At 42.5% G+C, this 24,959-nt stretch overlaps 1 long non-coding RNA gene across 1 annotated transcript; it reads left to right on the forward strand.

The window, feature by feature from the left end:
- The first annotated feature begins 13,325 nt into the window (after positions 1-13,325).
- LOC122458021 lies at positions 13,326-18,084 on the forward strand. The gene is made up of 3 exons (XR_006277837.1): positions 13,326-13,658; positions 17,763-17,829; positions 18,044-18,084. It is a non-coding gene; the product is annotated as an uncharacterized LOC122458021 (long non-coding RNA).
- The last annotated feature ends 6,875 nt before the right edge of the window (positions 18,085-24,959 follow it).

A 24,959-nucleotide genomic window follows, 5' to 3' on the forward strand; every position in this document is an offset into this window, starting at 1 on the left:
CTGTTGCTATTGAAAACTGCTAACAATAAAAAGTCCAAATTAAGAAACCAAGATTTAGGGAAAATCATGTTTGTTTGGTTTTAAGTCAAATTTATCTTTGAAGTAATTCTATCAGTGGAATTAAACTAGTAATGAATTTGATTTATTAAGCCTCTTTGAATCTTGAACAGGTGATAGTAATGCTCTGCTCAAAAAAAACATTGCTTCACCTTACTATTACTAATCTGGTCTTTATCCTCTTTGTGGGTGTGGATGTGTGGTTTATTGAGAAGGTTTTGATGAAGCAATTCCACCCACACTTTGGTTCTTACTATTTGGTTGTCTGTCTCCATTCTGTCTTCTGCTCAGTGCCCTGCATTAACATTAAAAAATGGTTTTAGTGGAACCAGACGTTGCCATTGCAGGCTCTATGGAGGGCCTGGTAGGTGTGTCACCATTCTTTAGTGAGGTCTGGTTATAACTTAGATTTTATTTTTTAAAAACAGATTTTAAAGAGTGTGTGTGTGATACTGAATCTGCAGTATGCTATGGTGTAGGAATATAAGATGAAGACTGATGTTTTGTTTTAATGGTTATTTTTAATTATAAATTCTTTTGTTCACACTTTTATTACATTTTAATTTGTACTTTCTCTTATCACTATCTTACATTCCACAGATTGTGTGTAATATGCTTTACATATTAAATATGCCTGTTCCCTTAAATAATGTTTGAGAAAGCAACATTTACTGTTTGTTCTATTGTTAAATTGGTGACAGTTTCAAAAAATTAATCTAATTATCCTCCAAACATCACTCGTGTGTTGTCTCCACTAGCATGACACAGGGAAACGTTTAAAAAAAAAAAAAAACCCTAAACCCACCTATTTTGAAAAACATTTTAAAATGAGCCTTCATAGCCCTACTTAAATTTATTCAAAATGAGTCCATATAAGAGGATCATTTGGAAAGCTATTTTCTATAATTTTACCTCTTGATGTAGTGAATGGTCCTCTTTTAATTTGTGAAAATTGGAACAGACTCCATGGAAACCCTCACATCACTGAATAATTTACTACCCAATAAACAACTTATTATCCATTTTGTATTTTAGCTCTGGTATGTACCAAATGGCTAGTAAACCTTCCTTACTAGTCAAGTGTGAAAACAGATGTTTATGAGCTGGAACCTACAATGTTGTTCTCTGCTGCACCACCCCACCCTCACGAAGCATGACTTTTCTCTGAGAAATGTATTTCTCTGTAAAGCCCAGTCTGAAGCAATGGATTTACCATTCCCTGGATTCAGTTTCATACTCTGTGTGTGTGTGTGTGTGTGTGTGTGTGTGTGTGTGTGCGCGCGCATACTGCTAGTGCTGCTTATAGTTAATGATGCCTGACACTTTGCATTATCAGTTGCTTATAACTTCACCAAACGTTAACCATTCTGGCTGAAATTTTCCATGCTGGGTATCTGACTCAGGCTGAAATTTTTTAGAACGTTTCAGCAAAAGTAGCGAAGTGGTTTCTAAGACCAAAAATGGGGGGAAATGTTTTTAATGAAGTAGGCAATATGCATAAAGTCATGTATGCAGTGTTGTTGTAGCCTTGTCAGTCCAAGGATATTAGTAAAACAGAGTAAGTGACATAATATCTTTATTGGACCAACTTCTGTTGGTGAGAGCAGCAAGCTTTCAAGCTACACAGAGCGCTGATCTCACCCATCTTTTCTCTGTAAACTCATGTTCCACATTCTTTTCTTACTTTAATATATCAGCTATATAAGTTTTTAACGGTTGTTCAGTCCTAAAGAAATACTTCCACTCATAGTGACATTTGCCCCAAAATCTAAAACTTCCTCATTCAGCCCAGGTTTTACAGCACCATTATTTTTTATTTTTGATATTCCTGAAATATGTTCTTTTTGTTTGATCAAGTGCTTCACATGTACCTAATTAGTAAGTGCACTTTTGAGTGGTGAGTAATACTTCATGGGTGCAAGCATTTTGGGATATAAGACCAGCACAGTTACATAACCAGTTTCAGTTCCATCTCTATACGTGATTGAGCCTCTGTATTGGAGATCCATGCCAGTCTAATTTATGATGCCCTAGAGTATGGTATCTCTTGAAATCTGGTAGTGCCAGTCCTTCCATCTCAATTGGATGTTCCAGTCATTCTGTTTCGATTCTGAATTTTATGTGCTTCATGTACAAGACTGATTTCATTTGAACTATTGAGGAGCGGGAAGTTTTGGTGTTGAACAGATAACGTGTATTTGTTCTTTCAGATCTGTCAACAACTTCTAGCATGTGACCAGGAGGTTTTGCTGATGCACTTGAAGATTCTGATTATAGTTGTCATCCTTAAGCAATTCTTCTTCCCTTTCACAAGTGATTCCGGTCGGTCCTGTTCAGCATGTGTGTGGGATTGCTGGGGGACACATAGCCATGGAGTGAAATAGCTCCTTTTCATTTCTGTGATGCACACCTCACCACAATTTATCCATGCCTTTGTTACCTCCACACTATTTATTTATATATGTTCACTACCCCCACAATAAAAGAGTATGCATCCAAAGCTCTGGGAGCCCTTGGCAATCTTATAAAAATACACTAGTAAATAGTTTAGATTACTGAAATGTGCTTTTCCAGAGGGCTACCACTGAAGACAACTTAGAATCTACAGCTAGTTCAGAATGTGTCTGCTTAATGATGTATGCCCCATGGAGTATGTTTATTCCTCTACTTTGAAGATTTACCCAGAAACAAATGGAAAGTCAGTTATTTCTGGGTTTCAAGGTATTGCTATAGGTCTAGAAAACCATGGCCCCCACAGTGAATGTACGTAATGCGTGGTTTGGCATGTGTGTGAGGCTTAACTTGAAGATTCTGATCACTTCTCTGGATTGAGCCCATCCCACTCACCTTCAGACCAAAATATGACCCACATTCTACTTGAATAGGGCAAGTTCCCTACAACTCTTGAGGGGAGTTAAGTCAGTACATGGATTTTTCTTTCCTTAGATCAAGGCTACAAGAGGAATTATGGGTCAAGTACTTACCATTACTGAGGCATAACAATGTGTAGAATATAAGCAATAGTCAACTCAGTTTTGTGAAACTAAAACAAAGGTCCGAAAGCAGCTGCAGGGATTTTCTGCTCAATATATACATATATTTTTTGTTTCCGCATCCTCCCCCATCCATCTGTCTTCATGTGTTGCCTCTTGTCTTGTATTTAGATTGTAAAGCAGGGGTGAGCAAACTTTTTGGCCCAAGGGCCACATCAGGGGGTGAAACTGTATGGAGGGCCAAGTAGGGAAGGCTGTGCCTCCCCAAACAGCTTGGCCCCTCCCCCTTATCCGCCCCCTCCCACCTCCTGCCCCGTGACTGCCCCCCTCAGAACTCCCGACCCATCCAACCCCCCCGCTCCTTGTCCCATGACTGCCTTCTCCCAGGACCTTCCACCCCAAACCGCCCCCCCGGGATCCCACCCTGCTCCCTGTTCCCTGTCTGCCCCCCAGCCCCTATCCACCCCGACAGGCCCCCCAGGACTCCCATCCACCCTTCCCAGTTCCCCATCCCCAACCACCCCAGAACCCCCATCCCATCAACCACTCCCTCTCCCCTGACTGCCCCCGAGACCCCCTACCCAACCCCCTCCACCGCCACGTATGCGTGCGCTGCCGCCGCCCCCTCACCATGCTGCTCAGAGGGGCAGGAGCTCGCAGCCCCACTGCCCGCATGGTGGCATGGCTGCGGGGTAGGGAGGACAGCAGGGGAGGGGCCCGGGGCTAGCCTCCCCAGCCAGGAGCTCAAGGGCTGGGCAGGATGGTCCCGCAGGCCGGATGTGGCCCGCAGGCCGTAGTTTACCCACCTCTGTTGTAAACTCTTTGGAACAGAGACAATCTTTTTATTTTGCTGTACAGTGCTTAGCACAATGGAGTGCTGGTCCATGATGAAGACTGTTAGGTGTTATGGTCATGCAAATAATAATAGCTGCTATCATGAAGTAAATATAAAACAAAGCATGTGTAAGACTTGGAGTGCAGCAAGATTCTGCAATTCTATCACATTTTAAAACTTCATTCCTTTGCCTAAAGATTTCTCTATGATCTGAGTCGTTTGACAGTGAGCATACACTTGTTTCCCAAAACCAACTGTGGCTTAAATATCTGCTATGACCCTGTGGGTATCTACACCTTCCAGAGCCATTTCTTCTGCCAGAGGCTAGCATCATTAAAAACATTCAGAGTCAAGGGTATTTAGCACCTTACATTCATCAGATACTGTATTAACACAGTATATATTTTAAAGGATCATTCATATAATTCAAATAACCTTCTGTCCACATGTAAAACACAGCCATTCCATAGAGCTCACACTGCCACTTAACAAATGTCTTCAAATAAATAGAGTACGGGAACTAACTGAAAATACAATACACTGATGCCATCAAGACTTCATTCCTAAACATAATGAAGATGATACATTTAATTTGAATAGTGGAAAGAGCATTAAAAGGAAAAAAAATTAGGTGAGCAGAGAAAAATTAAATTGACATTATTTTAGAAACACAATTTATTGACCAGGGCTTCTGGTTAAGCACTATTTAGTGTTTCATGTAAATTGTGGTCAAAAGTGATCAATTTTATGCATAGGATGACAGTGAAAATGTCAAATTGTGTACATTTTGTTAGTCTATTTAACTAAAAGACCAAAAAGAAATTATAACAAACAACCTAAACCACAATGCTTTTGTGACCTTTTTTAAGTACATTAGGTTATTTTCAGGTATGCTGCAGTGCATTTTTTCCCTGAATGCTGCACTTCACTGTTGCATCTGGCTCTCAGAAATACAAGTCAAACAATGTTATAGTGGTGAATACCAATGAAGAGGTTCCCCTGGCAACAATAAACGAGAGAAAGCTCAAACCATTTAAGTAATTTACCTTTGCAAGCTGCACAGATGGATTTGAACACTAAATAACCCATCAGAAGATACTGTACTGTGAGCAAAAATGAAGCAAATATAGGTTTGTGGATTTTAAAAAAAATCAACATTCTTGGCTATTTGAATCATGTAGACATAATTCAGCTCACTTTCTAACACAAAAAGTGTCAAGTATTGTCTGTTTAGGGACTATTTCCTAATTGACATGTTAGATAGAGAATTCAATATCTCAGTTTATTACTGTGTCTCCAGTTTCCAATTTTCTGTATTGGAGGCTAAAAGTGTGTCCCCTGTTTGGGGGGATTAGTGAAGAGTATAAGGCACTTGTCTCATTAACCTGAAAAGAAAAACTGATTTTGAAATGTTTGATAATCCACTTTAAAACTCTATTAATATATTCTATGCACAGACTATGAGCCAGGATTCGAAAACCCTGGGGCAATTGCTGAGCTTTGGACAATCTAACTTGGGTACTGTATTTAGACATTCCTGCTAAATCAGTTCTTCCCACAAATAATTCTGGGAGCAACAATGAGACCAGGCTGAAACTCTGTTCAGTCATCCTATGTACATGTGTGAGATATATATGTGTATGATGAAATCCATGTAAAATATCTGCCCTCAAGGGAGGAGAGGTCTTCAGCCTTACACAGCCAGCGTACACCCCAAGGATCTGCAGAGAAAACAGAGCATAAATGTATGGACTCCTGGTCATTCTAGGCCATGTCCCTGAGGTGCAATCCTGCCATTGGTTGCCATGGCCATAGCTCAGTGTGCTCAATAGAGCCTGTAACAGGGTTGCACTCACATCTTGCGAGTGCCCGCGGGCTGAGTGTGTGTGCCTGCACTCTCTCTCTCCACCTGTTTGTGGCATGTCTTCACTGACAGCCCTCTGGCCAAGTCATACACAGTCTGTCTGTGAGATAAAAGGAACACAAACCCCTTTCGGGGTACAAGTCCAACGGGGCTTTCGTAGTGCCCTCTGTAATGTCTCTCTCAGTTTGTTTCTGTGGTGCCCCACAGCTCCTTCCCTGGTGGCAATGTCTCTGCCCCCTCAGGGCCTTTCTGGCTACAGATCTTCAACTGGGCCATTACAGTTCAGTTCCCCTCCTGGGGTGCCTCACCAGAAGTCCAGGCCACCTTCCCAGTGGTGGATGGGGGTGACCTGGGCCCACCCTCTTCTCTGGGTCCCAGCCCATGGACCCTATAGATAGCAGCCATCCGCAATGTCCCTTTAAATAAACTGTGTTGTTCCTATAATTCCCTGGGCCACTTCCCCATGGCTCCCACACATTCTTCACCCTTATCTCAGGGCCTTGTTCTTGTGGAGTCCCAGCAGCCAGCCTAGACCACTGCCCACACTCTTCCAGCTCTAGCAAGGAACCGAACCTGCTCTCGCCCTGCAGCACTTCTTATACTGACCTGCTGGGCCCTGATCGGCTGCTTCCCACGCAGCCACTCTAGGCTGCTTGGAGGACCTCTCTACCACCCTTTTCTGGGGTGAGGTCTGGCAGGGCTACAAGGCCTCCAGCGGGGGGCCTCAGGGCCTAGTCCACACGGTCACAGAGCCATATAGATTCTGCCTCGCAGTGCTCTCCACCTAGAATTGTTTTATATCACATGGAATCTTTTACCTATAGTGCTGCTTCATCACCTCCTATGGTCTAACTCATGTTTCCTGTGTAGTTTATAACCATCAATGAACCTCTTTATTGGTTTATTCTCAACCCACCGTAAGTTAGCACAGCCACTTTATATCTAGGAATTGTTTTAATGTCAGGCATTCCAACTCACCATTTTTTGCTTTTCTATACCTTAAGTTGGGACTTAATTATGCTATCTGCAGTTATTGTTACTATTTTGTATATCTTGTTTTGGTCAGAAGTTAGTTGATGAGAAACTTACTTTATTTAATTAGTTCTCTGGCTCTTTCCCACTGCAACTGTAATTACTATCTTACTTCATGCTACAACATAGTTCCATTTGTACTTCTGTGGCCCTGATGGCTTCTCCCAAGCTCCCAGTTTCAACAATCTTCCAAAACCTATTTAAAACTCCAACCCTGCTCCCATTGGAATTGATGGCAAAACTTCCATTGATTTCAGTGAGAATAGGATCAAGTTTTAACTGAACGTTGCTAGCAGTTCATTCCCCTTTTGTTTAAGGCAGAAACACTCCCTTATATAAAGGTTCTTCCTTTCTCAAAAAAGTTTTCAGTGCTTAACTGAAATCCCTCCACTCTTTCTCTCCATGAAGTGAAACACCTTAATTCTCCTGCTGTTGCTGACCCTCTGACTACTAACTGGGTGCATCTCAGACAAAATCCATCCTCAAACTTTCTTAATAATCTGATCTACATTTAATACCCAAGACCTCTCTTCTACATTTTCCTGTCTTGTTGGTATGTTTCAAAAATAGAGGCTTCCCCCTAGCGTCCTTAAAAAAGCTAGCTATAGTGTGTGTGCTACAGAGCCCTCAGCCTTGACGCATATGTGCACCCCAGGGTGTCTCTTATGGACCCCAGTACTTTAAAGGTGGGAACTGTAGGGATGGGGCACGTAACTAGGTGCAAGCATGTAAACTACAGGAAAACCACATGTAAAGCCCCTTGGGCAAAGAGGAGCTGACAGCAGAGACCTGGGGGTCAGAGAAGGACCAGGGTGAGATGGGGTATCTTCATATGGATCAAGTGAGACGTGGCCTGAGAAGGAGATGAGGGAGTGAGGGAAGTTCTAGTGGCGGTATCCCCATAGTAACTAGGCAGAGAACTGATGAACTACTGAGCTCAAAAAGGGGCTTATGAAGAACTACTTGTACATTGAAAGGCCAAAGGGAACTGTTTCTTTATTTTGTGGTTTAACAAATCAGATCCCAAGAAGGGATTGTTACCTGACCTGTGAGTGCACATTCATGGGGAGCTAAGAAGAGGAAACTCATACAGCAGACATGCGACCCAATGAGGTAAGATCACTTTAGCACAATATGCATGATGAGATCACTTTTATTCCTCATGCCAGTCAGCCAGAAATGCAAATTGCCAGTGGTGTTTACAGCTGTCATACACCTCACCAAATATCACTACTGTCTCTTAGCAACAATTTTTAGTTCAAACAATTTCATTCTCCATTATGTCTTTTTGCTTTTCATTCAACAATGTTGAACGATGGCCTGCCCATCCGTCACTCACTTTGAACAAATTAAGACTGAAGCATGTGCTTATCTTTATACGCTGCGAGCAATCCCATTGACTTCAGTGGGACTGCACACAGTTCATAAAGCTCTGCATGTAGGCATTGTTCATGCAAAGCGTTATTTTATCCAAGGTAGGGACACATATTTCATGTCTCTTTAATTGCAGACAGAATGGGTGTTTGCTTTCCAATACATTTTGTGATTGAAATGTTTCTGAGAAATCTAGTGCTATACCCTTCCATGTCTAATGAGTAGGATACATTCGTTGCCTCATCAGTAAACCTATTTTGATTTAAGGACCTCTGATATTAGCAACATTTCAAACAGGCCAGAAAACTACTGAGCAATGTATAGACAGCCTAACTCTTTCCGTTGAATATACTATGGAAAAATACATTGATAAGAACATAAGAATGGCCATACTGGTTCAGACCAAAGATCCATCTAGCTCAGTATCCTGTCTTCCAACAGTGGTCAATGCCAGGTGCCCCAGAGGGAATGAATAGAACAGGTAATCATCAAGTGATCCATCCTCTGTTGCCCATTCCCAGCTTCTGGCAAACAGAGGCTAAGGACACCATCCCTGCCCATCTTGGATTGATGGATCTATCTCTTTTTTGAACCTGGTATAGTCTTGGCCTTCACAACATCCTCAAGCAAGAAATTCCACAGGTTGACTCTGTGCTGTGTGAAGAAATGCTTCCTACTGTTTGTTTTAAACCTGCTGCCTATTCATTTAATTTGGTGACCACTAGTTCTTGTGTTATGAGAAGGAATAAACAACACTCCCTTATCTACTTTCTCCACAAAAGTCATGATTTTATAGACCTCTATCATATTCCCCCCTTAGTCGTCTCTCTTCCAAGCTGAAAAGACCCAATCTTATTAATCTCTTCTCATACGGAAGCCATTCCATTCCCATAATAATTTTTGTTGCCCTTTTCTGAACCTTTTCCAATTCCAATATATCTTATTTGAGATGGGGCAACTACATCTCCGCACAGTATTCAAGATGTGGGCTACCATGGATTTATAGAGAGGCAATATGATATTTTCTGTCGTATTATCTATCCCTTTCTTAATGATTCCCAACATTCTCTTTTTTTGAGTGCCTCTGCACATTGAATGGATGTTTTCAGAGAACTATCTAAATGACTTCAAGATCTCTTTCTTGATTGGTAACAGCTAACTTAGACCCCATCATTTTATATGTGTAATTGGGATTATGTTTTCCATTGTGCATTACTTTGCATTTACCAACATTGAATTTCATCTACCATTTTGTTGCCCAGTCACCCAGTTTTATGAGATCCCTTTGGAGCTCTTCACAGTCTGCTTTGGACTTAACTATCTTGAGTAGTTTTGTATCATCTGCAAATTTTGCCTTCTCACTGTTTACCCCTTTTTCCTGATCATTTATGAATATACTGAATAGGACTGGTTCCAGAACAGACCCCTGGGGGACACAACTGTTCACTTCTCTCCATTCTGAAAACATACTATTTATTCCTACCTTTTATTTCCTATCTTTTAACCAATTACTGATCCATGAGATCAGTTACCCTTGTTGGACATTCCCTCTTATCCCATGACAGCTTACTTTGCTTAAGAGCCTCTGGTAAGAGACCTTGGCAAAGGCTTTCTGAAAATCCAAGTATACTATATCCATTGAATCCCCCTTGTCCACATGCTTGTTGACCCCCTCAAAGAATTCTAGTAGATTAGTGAGGCTCTTGTAGTGTGACCCTGAGAGAAAGAGAGCCTTTTTGGGCAGAGTGCTGGCTGGAAAAATAGGCTTGGAACATGGAGGAAGAAAATTCTCTCCTGTTGCTTGATTCCTATTGTGTTAAGGAAACAGCACTTTGTATACGTTTTTTGTAAATAAACAGGATTGCCATACCTGACTCCATCAGCAATTTCTCCTCCTAACTGCTTGGGTCAACAAGGGTAACTGTATTTAAAAAACAAAATCCACAAAGGTGTGGAAAAGAGAAGTCTTACGGTATTGTTTCCTTTAAAAGGAAGATTTTCAAAATCCATATGGGATGAAATCTAAACTGATTACTTTGGATATATGCAAATAACTAAAACATTTCATACCCATCAAGTGAAGGCAGTTTAACTAATTATATGTTTATATTCATTAATTTTATTTCTTGAAGTAACTGTTTCTTTAAAACTCGCTAAATATTACATAGAGGGTGTGTTTAATGGTCCTTTTCTAAGAAACCCAAGATATTTTCTGTAGGGCATTGTGCTGTATTTTGCAATGTAAAGCAATTACTTTAAATAAATTAAAGATTTGCTTAGAAAAATAAAGCCCCAGGCTACATAAACATTTCAACTAAATGTTAAATGGGTATTTAAATCACTAGTCTTGAGGGAAATACAGGTAGAAAGATCTGGAGTTGGCTTTCACATGGGTGATGGCGTCTGGCCCCTACTTTTCATATAAGAAGCAAAGCAGAAAATATCCTTGTGCTAAATGGACTGGGCTGCAGCCCAGGATGGTCTGTGACCCAAGACGGCCTCTCAGCAGCATTGTTCTGAGCGGTCAATCAAACTGTGGTTTGAAAAATTTACACATATTTTAAAAAACAAGAGTCCAGTTCTTCAAACTCTTCCTCCAGAATCAGTGTCATTGACCTCAATGGCTTGAGACCGAATTACCATGTTTGGTTAATTATAGTGTGAAGTCTTTGTCCAAATGGTACAATGTGTATGGGTGCCTGTTCTCTTTTCCTCTGTACACACAGCAAACATCTGCTTCCAGGCAGTGGCTTTTACACAACAAAACAAGAGGGAACAAAAGTAAGGTTTCCACAAGAGACCACACCATGTAGCTGCCTCTCTCCACAGTAGCAGGTTACACTAAAATTCAAAATGACAGTTGTGTTTGCTGTGTGTGTGTGTCCATTTAAAGGTGCAGTTTAACATATGCTATTGAATAATACAGAAATAAATGTGAGCTATGGTGCGTACTGCTCTATCATGAATTGCTTTCTGTAGGAAATAGCAAATCACAATTCAGAGTCTAAATACTGTAATTGTAATAACTGACTTTAAAAATTGTGGTGTACTCTGAGTCCTTGTTGTCTTTTGTCTTATATTTAGATTATAACCTATTTAGAAAAGGGACTACCATTTGGTTATGTGTTTGCAGAGTGTCCCGATGTACTGCAATACAAATACTAACAATAATCGTATTGACCTGAATGGAACTTCTCAGATGTAAGGTTATGTATAAACACCTATCAGGAAGAACAGTAGTGAAATTGTTGTACCCTAATTTGCAGTGCTTGCAGTATACTAATCTTTCCCCCTGGATTTTAAAAAGTTTTGGAGTTTTGCAGAGTAAATTAGTTTATCTTGGAGTCTTAACCTGTACAGGAGCAACAACACATGTCCAGTGCCAGTCCCTGTACATCCCCAGGGAAAGGTTATCAGTTTTCTGGGATGTCCTTGCCACTACAATTCCACAGTGGCAGTGGAGCACAGTAATGAAAGGAAGGGCAAGGCTAAGGCATCCCTTACAGCGGAAGGCAAGAAGCTTCTTTCTGATGCACTTGAGGACGCGGAGCCAGTAGAAGGGACTCAGAATGGGGACTGGAGGATGAAAGTGACAGACAAGTAAGGATTCTGGCAGGTGCATTTTGAATGCAGCTCAGGGGGGCAAGCCCAGAAAGGAGAGATTACAATAAGAAGATGCAAGATAAGGCCTTGGACAAGAAGCTGGGCACCATGGACCCAGGAAAAGGGCTGGTTCTGGTAGATGTCGGATATAGCCCGGAGGTGTGAGTGCATACAAAGGTCTTTGGGAATACTCCCATGATGACCATTTACCAAAGTGACCCATGGGAAAGGCGCTGGGTAGTGCTGAAGTGGCCTTTTGTAGAGTACAGACACTTGCCTACAGAGGCAAAGTAGCCTTGAGAACAAAGAGTCCAGTGAAAAGGAGAGGTAGCTCTAACTTCCATTATTCCTGAGCCTTGTAGAATGCCCTGAGTTGTCTTCCTAGTTGTGTTGTCCCCTCAGCACTGTGGGAATTCAGGGATGCTCCTGAGGAAGAAAGAATGACATAGAATCATAGAAGATAAGGGTTGGAAGAGACCCCAGGAGATCATCTAGTCCAACACCAACTAAATCATCCCAGCCAGGGCTTTGTCAAGCCGGGCCTTAAAAACCTCTTAGGATGGAGATTCCACCACCTCCCTAGGTAATCCATTCCAGTGCTTCACCATGCTCCTAGTGAAATTGTGTTTCCTAATATCCAACCTAGACCTCCTCCACTACAACTTGAGACCATTGCTCTTTGTTCTGTCATCTGCCACCACTGAGAACAGCCCAGCTCCATCCTCTTTGAATGCCCCCTTCAGATATTTGAAGGCTGCTATCAAATCCCCCCTCACTCTTCTCTTCTGCAGACTTAGTAAACCCAGTTCCTTTAGCCTCCCCTCATAAGTATGTGCCCCAGACCTCTAATCATTTTCATTGCCCTCCACTTTCATAGAACCAGGCCACTGTCTTCTGTAGCAGCAGAACAATAAGAGTGCAAATGAGTCAGTCCAAAAGCAAGGGAAATTTGAATACGCTCACTCCATTGTGCCCAAGATTTGCAGCACTGGTGATGCTACATGGGTGGGTACCCATAAAAATATTACCCACAGCAATACATAGGCCCACTGTGAGGAGTCAAAGACAACTGCACAATCTCCACCTCAGAATTGCTTTGCTATTTTATTGGTGTACAGGCAGTTTAAGTCATGTATCGTGAGCTGTCCAAAATCTCAGCTAGAAATACTGCAGTGTCTGTATTACTGATCTCCTGTGACTATAGAAAGAAAGAGGTTTGGGAAGTGACGCTGTGGCTCTTTGGGTGCTTGAAGATTTGCCAGGAACCAGTTTTGCAGTGTTTTTGCCAAACACAGATTGTATGACAGAGTTCACTGGACAAGGACAATGATGCAATTCTTGCTATGTTGGTGCCCAGGGAGGCTTACTAAAGAGGCTCTCCTGAGATCAGGCAAGTACGGCAGGGAAACTGTAACAGGAAAAAGAGAGAGACAAGTTCTAGTCTTAATCAGTCTTCCATCACTGAGGAAGCAGAGGAGAGGGGAATAATCTCCTAATCTCCTACAGAGAGTGCAGCAGTGTAAATTAACCTGAAACACTTCAGCATTCAGCAAGGAGTTTGGAAACTATGGTAGGTCTTTTTTTTTCTCTTCATTTTTAAAATAAAGGCCAGCATCTTCCCCCTTATCTTAAATGTTTAAATCACTGCTCGTTTCCCTCTGAGAGGAAACCCTCAGAACTGGGTGTGTAACTATATACTCTGCACTTGTATAGTGCCTTCTAGAGACAGCCTGTTTCGTTAATTTGTGCAGATGATCTAATAGCCTAAAGACAGAGTCTAGGAAATTAACCCAAGGACATGCAAGGGAAGAGAAGAGAACTTAGGGGAGAGGCTGCAGATTGGCAAAAGAAAAGGAGTGAAAAAAAAAGCATCATGCAAACCTTACACACAAGGGGCCAGGTAAGCACTCGATGTTTTACCAACATATTTTGAAGCTGATACTAAGGTACAGAGAACCACTTGTGAATGGCTGAGCACCCACTTCTTCATTGCTTCAGTGGAGCTGAGATCACTCAGCACTTTGTAGGATGAGCCCCTTTGTGGCAATGGGGAAGAGTTTTGCCTCCCCTTGAAACTGCAGCATTACACAATGTGAAAGCCGCAGCATGCCTGACAAATGTCCCAAATGCTGAAAACCATCTAGATTCTGTATATGAAGTGGAAGATGTTTCCCTGGCTCATCTCACTAAATTCTGCCTCCCCTTTGTGCAAAACAGATGCACTGAATTATGTGGAAGTATTTGCAATGTCAGATGGTTCCAAAATTATTTCATGAAGCTGAGTGGCTCCGAAACTGGAGAGCAGAGGAAAGGAAGCAACAGCAGAAGAGGCTAAGTCATCTACTCACTGTAGTGAGCAGGAAGGGGTTGCTTCCATCCAGGGTCCTGGGATTTTTTTCCAAGATCTTTTTCACTCAGTTCCCAAGAAATTAGCTCAAATCCAGATTCGTCATTGAAGTTTTTTTTATTCATATCATTGTTGGTATACAGCCACACTATGCTGCAGTGATGAAGCTCAAATGCAGTGGGGTGGGTGTAGGGGTTTACCACAACTCCAAAAGCACACAATAATAAATCAGATTAGAGATATAGACTGTATGCGTGTTACATAAACAAATCCTGGACTGTCCACAAGCTACAAAATATGCTAGTAAACAAAACTGTAGCTGCCAATTTATCACACATTACTCTTCTTACTAGTTCTTTATCTACTAACTATGTTATTTACAAGGCCACTTGTGAATTCATGCTTTGTCCATTGTTAGCCTGTTTCCTTATTCTATTTTCTTTCATTGTTCATGCAAGGCCTAAACAGGGCTCCTAAGCCACAAAGAAGCAGAGCAGTGCAGCTGGGGAAGGCCACTGCCATGGGGCACTCCTAAATCCTACAGGGCTGGAGGAGTTATTTATTAGTAGTATTACTGTAGCATGTCGGAGCCCTTGTCATGGGCCAGGACCCCGTTGTGGTCGGCGCTGTAGTAACACTAAACAAAAAGACAGGAGTTATGCTCTGCAGTTTGAAAGGCCTGGGGGTGGCAACCATCTCGTGTTCCAAGTGCCTTTGGCATCCTGCTCCTTCTTAGATGATCCTGCCTTCATGACGTCTCCTCTCTCCACTGTCCCAGCTAGTCACACGCACCCTCTCCTGGTGGATGGACAGGTAGGAGAGCTGATGAGAAATGACCATTTTTGTGGATTGATGAAATGCAAACAGATTTAAACAGCATCTTGGCAAAAGGGAAAACGGAATGGCTCTTTGCTTGGCCGAACCACTGCATTGTAGAGCAGGGCCCTGATTTTTAGTTCCCAGTACAGGAAAGTGGAAAAACAACCTTCTAATCACTGACCAATTGCTTTTTAAGGGAGTGATGTTTTCACAAGGAATTTTTGTCTTTTCAGTGAAGAACTATTTTCTGAATGGTCCTCTGTGTAAGGTCAGGCTGACTTCCTGTGTGGTGACAGGGTCTCGCTGGATGCTGCAAGCTCCTGCTAGAATGACCCTACTGTGGAATAAAGCTCTGCCCCTTGCAATGCTGAGCTTTCCCTTCTGAACACTTCACAGTAGAAAGTGACTATGCAGAGAAGACCTGAACCTCCTCCTGTGGTGATATCACAGTGTGGGAAAGTAGGGGAGCAGGATCTCCCCATTCTTTGGTGGTGCTTTGTATGGAATGATAGATATTAGGCCAGAGGTGGTCACTGGCTTGTGCAGCTTTTCTGTTAACTAGCATGATTAGTGGGAAATGTATTCTGGATATGAAGGACACCATAAAATAACTCCAGTATGCAGTGAACTGAGTCACTGATTACAGTTTCCCAAAAGGCTGGTGTGAGTTTTAGGTATACAGGAAGGTAATTTTTTTTCACTTGAACCATCTTTTGGGCTATTTTATTTGCGAGTAGATATGATGGCAGAAGGGGCAAAGATTTAAAATTGTTTGCTTGTGTCTGAAGGTCATTGAATTGAGGGAGAGGTAAGGGAGGGCAGCTTGGAGTTTAGGAAAGATGGGGGAGAGCAGTACGTTTTGGGATAATGCTATCTGATTCAGTAGGATTAGTTACTGTCTCTCCCAACTTTCTGTGCTAGTATGAAGCACTGATGATTGTGGGAAGTGTGTGATGTTACAGTGTTAACGTGTGGACAGAGCATTGAGCTATAAGTATTTCATAGCAGGACCCGAGTTCTCGTTCTGGATTTTCTGTTTCCTTGGAGAGAATTTCATATTTAGAATCATTTGACACAGTTAACTTAGGATTTCTTGCTTGCAAAACTGATGAAAATTGAAGAAGCAGGGATGCCTCCTGGACTTTGTGTGCTTAATATTTTCCCTGTACATTTTATGAAGTACTTACAAAAAGAGAGTGGGGTGCATGTGACACAAATTGTCACGAATATGGGAAAAGTGAAGGCTCACCCTGTGTCCCTTGGTAGCTAGTTACTGCAATATAGCAGTTACGGTCTTTGTCAGAGTTCCAAGTGAAGGTTTGTAAGGCTGTAGCAGAGCACAGCTGTACTTGCTGACTTATCCACTGGCAATATAGGTGCAGTTGATTCAAAGACCGATGCATTAGTTCTTTTAATTATTTATATGCTTGTGTCTCTAATCAGAGTATTACAGTGACAGTGGCTGGGAGCCGCAATTGTCATACCACTGTGAGTGCTCGGTCAGCCTGCCTGTGATACAGGCACTACTGCTGCCTATTGCACTCACCAGACACCAAACACACATTGCTTCTGTGATACAGCATGGCCAGAAGGCAGCAGGAGAGTGCTAGAAGGGAACCTTATTCCCTGTAGAGGGAAGAAAGTTTGCTATAGATTAATTAAAGCACCTGAAGCCAATTAGATCACCTGAAGCCAGTCACCTGATAAAACCGCCCTGCTTCAATCAGACAAAGAAAGGAGTTGAAGCAGAGTGGATTGGTGTTAGGGCAAGAGAGGGAAGTAGCCCAGGGGAAGGAATTGCTAATTCAAGCGGTTTACTGCTATCCCTAGGGCCCCGGGCTGGGACCCGGAGTAGAGGGTGGGCCCGGGTCCCTCCCTCTCCACTCCCCTCCTCTAGGACACTAGTGGGGCAGTTAATACCCCAGTTCAGGGGCAAGAAATGGTGCCTTGAGTCCTCTCCAAGAAGAGAAAGCATAAGACCCATCAAAGTAGTGCCGGCAATTTGCCACACTTCCCACATGGTCACTCCTTATGCTGCCCACAACTCTCTGCTCAGCATGCTCCTCCCATACAGCTCCCTCTACTCCTAAGGAAAACTTCCCTTCCTGGTTTTCTTCTGGTCACATGACATAGGGGTATGTCTACACCTTGACTTGGAGGTGTAAATCCAAGCTTGAGGATTGAGCTAGCGCGCTAATAGAGTGCATGAGCAAGCAGGTGGGATCAGCCACTGAAGTATGTGCCTAGCGTCTTAGTGGGGTATGTATGCAGGGAGTCTAGCCTCTACTGCTCCTGCAGCTACCCTCTATTTTTACCATACTAGCTCGATCACAGCTAGCCGCTGGAGACAAGATCTGTCTCCTCAAGCTGGAATTCATACCTGCAGTTCAAAGTGTAACCATACCCACATAGGTATCCCCTCCCCAACTCTCGTGAGAAAGTCCCCTCCAATGACAATTCAATAGCCAAGACTTGCAAACTGACTAATGAGTTTGGGGTGCCTACCTTGACACACCTTAAAGATGCCTGATTTTCAGTGGTTGGTGCTGAGCATGTTCTGAAAATCAGGCATTTAAAGGCGTGTTGATCAATCAAGACTTCCAAAATCACTAGTTGCTCTTGAAAATCTTGGCCAAGTTTTGTCCTGCTCTTTGCAGTCCAGGATTCAGGTTTTAAAATACATTGACTGAGCCCTGTGACAGGCAGCATAGGAAACTCTCTTCAATCCCTTTACTAACTGAATTGGACTTCATCCGTTTTGAGTTTCTCCGTGTCATGCATCACACACGAATGTTCTCCTCAAGTTCTTGTTAATTATTAAATCTGTACCTGTTCCAGGTTTAGTGCTCGGAACAGAAAATACCTCTTGCCTAGTGCAGCATATGGCCAACAAAAACCATGGCAGGTAAAAAGCAGAAACTTTAGGGTTTTTTTTAATCACATTCTCTTTTGCTGTGAGTCACAGCAAAGGGAATGGAAATGTAATCTATACAATAGGGTGCATGTACTTCAACAGCTGTTAGGCTGGGTGGCCTGTCACTGTGAAATAGCTGGAGAAATGCCAAAGGTCTCAAATGTCTCGAAGGCTGTCAAGTTTTTGCTTTTTCATGTTGTTGCAGCATCTGAGAATGCAGCAAGCCTTGAAGCAAACTGAATTGGGTAAGCTAGAATTATTAATATTCATATCATATATCACCTTTTGAGGGGGCTCGATGGGAATGAATGTTATGGCCTTTACAAGAGGAATTTCATTGCTCTGTCCCCTTTCATTCAAAATAGAACAGTCCTTGTTTAATTCTGCTAACCCTTCATAATTATCTTCCAGATGAGCAGCTGTTAGCTGGTGCATTCTAGCTATACTTGCAGCTGTATTTCTTAACCTTTTATTACACACTTTGGGAAACTGAATCTGTCAAGTTAGGAAAAATAACTGGCACTAAAGTTTATCATAACCATGGTACATGATGAAAGAACTAATAACTTATTCAACTGAGGAAATTTATTTAAATAGAACCGTATGGAGTGGTCCCTGTCGTTGTTGCTGAATTACTTCTCCTCACACCTACCCCACCTTGTGATGCACACAGACTTGTTTGACACAGTTTTGACCTAGAGGCATTACTAATACCCATTTTGCTAGTATTCCTGAAGGCAGAACTGCCCTCCAGTTTGCTGGCTTGTATTCCTGTGCAGAACTACAGCCTAGAGAGGTGTTCGTGGACTGTCAGTATGATGTACATAATTAGGAAGTAAGGATCAACTTGACTGGTTAAATTTCTAGTTACATTTGGTGAGAAAGCTTTTCTCTTCAACTTTGACTCTGGAAACACAGCACAGAACTTGACTTCCAATAATCACACCTACTAGCTTTCCCCAAAAGGAGTAATAATTATAAATGGTACTTTATAAAATGCCGATCTTGAATTATGGGTTTGTTGCATTAAAGATGATTTCTCTGATGGACAGTATCTATGGTATTGGAACATGAAGTTGTATTTACCCCCTGGAAACTATAAAGAAGAAGGGGTTTGTCAAGTGTGTAACATTTCTTACTCTCATTATTTGACTTGTGGTATACGTTCTTTGCCTAGAGAATGAGATGGTGGCTCCTTCTCAGGGCAAGGATGGTGGCTGAATCAATGGCTAACTACAAAAAGAAAAGGAATATTTGTGGCACCTTAGAGACTAACAAATTTATTTGAGCATAAGATTTCGTGAGCTACAGCTCACTTCATAGGATGCATTAGGTGGAAAATACAGTGGAGAGATTTATATACACACAGAGAACATGAAACAATGGGTTTTATCATGCACACTGTAAGGAGAGTGATCACTTAAGATGAGCCATCACCAGCAGCAGGGGTGGGAAAGGAGGAAAACCTTTCATGGTGACAAGCAAGGTAGGCTATTTCCAGCAGTTAACAAGAACATCTGAGGAACAGTGGGGGGTGGGGTGGGGGGAGAAATGACATGGGGAAATAGTTTTACTTTGTGTAATGACTCATCCATTCCCAGTTTCTATTCAAGCCTAAGTTAATTGTATCCAGTTTGCAAATTAATTCCAATTCAGCAGTCTCTCATTGGAGTCTGTTTTTGAAGTTTTTTTGTTGAAGGATAGCCACTCTCAGGTCTGTAATCGAGATACTGGAGAGATTGAAGTGTTCTCTGACTGGTTTTTGAATGTTATAATTCTTGACGTCTGATTTGTGTCCATTTATTCTTTTACATAGAGACTGTCCAGTTTGACCAATGTACATAGCAGAGGGGCATTGCTGGCACATGATGGCATATATCACATTGGTAGATGCGCAGGTGAATGAGCCTCTGATAGTGTGGCTGATGTGATTAGGCCCTACGATGGTGTCCCCTGAATAGATACGTGGACACAGTTGGCAATGGGCTTTGTTGCAAGGATAGGTTCCTGGGTTAGTAGTTCTGTTGTGTGGTTGCTGGTGAGTATTTGCTTCAGGTTGGGGTGCTGTCTGTAAGCAAGGACTGGCCTGTCTCCCAAGATCTGTGAGAGTGATGGGTCGTCCTTCAGGATAGGTTGTAGATCCTTGGTGATGCGTTGGAGAGGTTTTAGTTGGGGGCTGAAGGTGATGGTTAGCGGCGTTCTGTTATTTTCTTTGTTGGGCCTATCCTGTAGTAGGTGACTTCTGGGTACGCTTCTGGCTCTGTCAATCTGTTTCTTCACTTCAGCAGGTGGGTATTGTAGTTGTAAGAATGCATGATAGAAATCTTGTAGGTGTTTGTCTCTGTCTGAGGGGTTAGAGCAAATGCGGTTATATCGTAGAGCTTGGCTGTAGACAATGGATTGTGTGGTATGATCTGGATGAAAGCTAGAGGCATGTAGGTAGGAATTGCGGTCAGTAGGTTTCCGATATAGGGTGGTATTTATGTGACCATCGCGTATTAGCACCGTAGTGTCCAGGAAGTGGATCTCCTGTGTGGACTGGTCCAGGCTGAGGTTGATGGTGGGATGGAAATTGTTGAAATCCTGGTGGAATTCCTCAAGGGCTTCTTTTCCATGGGTCCAGATGATGAAGATGTCATCAATGTAGCGCAAGTAGAGTAGGGGCAGAGAGCTGAGGAAGCGTTGTTCTAAGTCAGCCATAAAAATGTTGGCATACTGTGGGGCCACGTGTGTACCCATCGCAGTGCCACTCATTTGAAGGTATGCATTGTCCCCAAATGTGAAATAGTTATGGGTGAGGACAAAGTCACAAAGTTCAGCCACCAGGTTAGCCGTAACATTATCGGCGATACTGTTCCTGACGGCTTGTAGTCCATCTTTGTGTGGAATGTTGGTGTAGAGGGCTTCTACATCCATAGAGGCTAGGATGGTGTTTTTAGGAAGATCACCAATGGACTGTAGCTTCCTCAGGAAGTCAGTGGTGTCTCGAAGATATCTGGGAGTGCTGATAATGTAGGACCTGAGGAGGGAGTCTACATAGCCAGACAATCCTGCTGTCAGGGTGCCAATGCCTGAGATGATGGGGCGTCCAGGATTTCGAGGTTTATGGATCTTGGGTAGCAGATAGAATACCCCAGGTCGGGGTTCTAGGGGTGTGTCTGTGCGGATTTGTTCTTGTGTTTTTTCAGGGAGTTTCTTGAGCAAATGCTGTAGTTTCTTTTGGTAACTCTCAGTGGGATCAGAGGGTAATGGCTTGTAGAAAGTGGTGTTGGAGAGCTGCCTAGTAGCCTCTTGTTCGTATTCTGACCTATTCATGATAACGACAGCACCTCCTTTGTCAGCCTTTTTGATTATGATGTCAGAGTTGTTTCTGAGGCTGTGGATGGCATTGTGTTCAGTACGGCTGAGGTTATGGGGCAAGTGATGCTGCTTTTCCACAATTTCAGCCCATGCACGTCGGCGGAAGCACTCTATGTAGAAGTCCAGTCTGCTGTTTCGACCTTCAGGAGGAGTCCACCCAGAATCCTTCTTTTTGTAGCGTTGGTAGGAAGGTCTCTGTGGGTTAATATGTTGGTCAGAGGTGTGTTGGAAATATTCCTTGAGTCGGAGACGTTAAAAATAGGATTCTAGGTCACCACAGAACTGTATCATGTTCGTGGGGGTGGAGGGGCAAAAGGAGAGGCCCTGAGATAGGACAGATTCTTTTGCTGGGTTAAGAGTAGAGTTGGATAGATTAATAATATTGCTGGGTGGGTTACGGGAACCACTGTTGTGGCCCCTTTACAATTATGCAAGATTCAGAAGCCTGCCTATTCAGGAACTTTTGAAGAAAATTGCTTTATTGAGAATCTTAATGTTTTAAGGAACATAGATCCTACCTATAGACTTGCTTACATGAAGTTACTCTTATGTTTTAAAAATCTATCTACTCTGGGTGGGATACATATGTATAAATGACTAAAAAGTCTAGCTTTGTTTGAATGCACTGTATGAACGCAAGACAGTTAGCTCTGTTGAGCTAAAGCGATCTCCATTTTTGCAAGGCAAAATGTAGTTTAGATTAGCACATTTTTATAGGGCTAGACAAAGTCATTCATGTGGAAAAGATCTGACTCCTGTTAACTGGAAGATGCCTGTGCCCTTCACAAAGGTGTTTTTTGCAAGATACCTGCAGATATAAAATTGACAATGGTCAGTACTATATGCCAAACTCTCCTTTCTGAAATGTTTTGTGTGCTGCAGCTATATCAGTGGCTTACAGAGGGCCTTGAGCCTGTGAGGTGCCAGATGTGCTCAACTCCCATTGATCTAATGTGTGGTGAAGGTACCCAACACCTTGTAAAATGGCTGGGGGCCCTTAGTGATTTACAGATTTGTTGGAGATGAAGTGGTATCATCTGCTTCTTCTTATGGGTGGTTGAGGAGAAGACACTGGCTTTCATGCTTAATTCTGCTTCTTGCCAGTCAAATCCAGAGTAGTAAATGCTCCAAACTATAAGGGACATGGAAAGGGTCCATAGGCTGGGGAGTGCTGGCTCTGCTCTTCTATGGTAGACAGAGCAAGGATTGGGACTGCAGTACTGATATCAAGGGAGATCTTGTCTCACTTATGACTCCAATTTGAAAAGAAAAATGCTCCCCCATCTTCCTGTAGCGACCCCTCTACACCTGGTTACCTCCTTTAATGCCAATTTGCTTACAGGTCTGGGTTTTTTGGATCCCACCACTCACTTAGCAGGGTGTATCTTTTTTCTTTCTGAAATTATTTGGCGGTGCCTTCACCCTCCTTGCTTCTTCCTGGCATGGTTACCTGGGCAGCTTGAGCAGAAAATTTTAATTACAGGGTAATTCCCACTTACTTGCCAGATAGTTGGAGACTTTCAAGCAATAACACAAACACATACAATATATTTAACACAATAATTATATTAAACAGGAGACAAATACAACATAACAGGGTAAAACACTATTTTTAGGGTTTGAAATATACCCATGACTTGATGTAGCAAATGTAAAATTAGTGTCCTATTGGTACATGTACTTTGCTGGGGCCCTTGATGACCTATAATCACAAAATTTTTCTTTGCAGTGGTTTAGCAGTGTGGCTGACTGTGTTCAGTACAGCCCAAACATTCCTTTAAACATTCACATGAGCAAGCAGAACTCATCTACTACTCTGGGCCACGTAGAGAGGCTCTAGATTCAGTATGTTCAGGTATTCCTGCCCTCAGCTTAAGGACACTGTAAACACCAATGAGGGGGAGAGATAGTTTATCATGGTCCAGCTATTAGAGTAATTATTATTATTTTTGTGAATGAAACAACTGCCAGTTCTTGACTCCTCCTTGGTCTTTTGGCTTTTCCCAGTGTGTGTTACTCACCACAGCATTACACCTCACTGGGGAGATGCCTCTGTGCTTGAACTTTTACTCAGACTGGTGGGGGAGGGGGACTAGGTGGGAAATGGAGGTTCCAGAAAGTCTTTATCCTTCAGCCCCTCTTCGTAGAAGCTATGGGACTCTCTTAAACCAAGATTGATGACAAACAGAGAAAGAGAACATGGAATTAAAAGAAAAGAAATTCTTTGCTTAACACACCTCTAGATTTCTCATAAACTAAATTATATAATGCATCCTGAGCTGAGTCACAAAGAGAAAACAAGAGGAGTGAATAGCTTACCTCCCATGAGAGCAATCCCGTCTCTGGCCAAGCTGACAGCATTGCTTGCTGTCTGGATAGCAACTCCCTGTTCTGTGTTCAGAGACTTCTCTTAACAATATCTCTTGCTCCACACCCCCTTTCCATACCAGTTTTCTCCAGGTATCTATGTTATATCTATTATACAATAGAACTTAGGCTTGTTGCTTTCTCTAAGGGCCTGTGCACTTGTACCACTTGTACCACCAGTATATACTGATATAGTTAAAGCAATACAACTCTCTTAGTGTAGATGCAGCTATAAACAAAGGTGCTTTATACCAGTATAGCTATTCTCATCAGGAAGGGTAATAAGCTATTCTGGTATAATTATACCAGATAAAGGTTCCTTGAGTCCACTAGGAGTTGTACCAATGTCCCTATTTGGTAAAAACAAAAAAACAAAACAAAAAACCAACCCCGTCTTCCAAAAAACCCAACCAACTAAACAAAAAAAAAAGCCCACATCCCTAACCATAATATTACGCTGGCCCACAAGCGTGTGTAGGTCAGGTCTGAGAGATGGCCCACTGAGGAAAGAAAGACCCTTAACAGTGATTAAGAGATGTCTTTCAAATGCTTAACAACCTACCTCAGAGACTGCATTTTACAGATTTTTGTGTCTGATTAAAACCAAGCCTATCCCGGCCACAGGTTTAAAACCTTTCTTTTAAGTAGTTTCCTCTCCAAACAATTTTTCATTGATTAAAAAAATATGAATGATGAGGAGGTCTCCAGACCCTCCATCACTCTATTTATTATTTGTAATATGGTAGCTTCAAGGAGTCCCAGTGAGGACTGGAACCCCTTTCTGCCAGGTGCTGTACATATGTTTGAAAACACTATTCCTGCTGGAAAGAGAGTTGGCAATCAAAGAAATAATATGTAATGAAGCATACAAGCTTTTGGGTTGAATATCAGGAAAACTTGTTAGCAGGTGAGGTCTATTAGTTTGTTTTGGGTAATAGTCTCCCAAGAGACATGAGGGAAGCCACACCTTCTGAGAAATTTTAACATAAAACTTTCTGTTGTATGCAATATATACTGAACAATTCCACAGGGTCAGGGATAATGGTTAGATAACTAGATGTCATAAATTATGATGCTTTCCATCATATGATGATCCCAAAGATTTTATGTCCCCTCCTCTCCCCCGCAAATACCAGTATTTGGAATAAATTTGCTTTTGTAATGGATGGTACTTCAGCATATGACTGGGGCTCCAGGACCAGCCGTACCGGCTGCTGCTCCTCGCAGCCCCGGGCAGCTGGCCCTGGGGACCACCTGAGCAGTGGCCAGTGCAGCTGGCCCCGGGGACCACTTGAGCCGTGGTCCCTGGGGGCAGCCAGAGCAGCCACTGCTTGGTCACCCCAAGCAGTGGTCCCAGGGTGGCCGGAGCAGCTGCTGTCAGCAATCCCTGACAG

The sequence above is a fragment of the Dermochelys coriacea genome, chromosome 11 (genome assembly GCF_009764565.3).
Source record: "Dermochelys coriacea isolate rDerCor1 chromosome 11, rDerCor1.pri.v4, whole genome shotgun sequence".
NCBI lineage: Eukaryota > Metazoa > Chordata > Testudines > Dermochelyidae > Dermochelys > Dermochelys coriacea.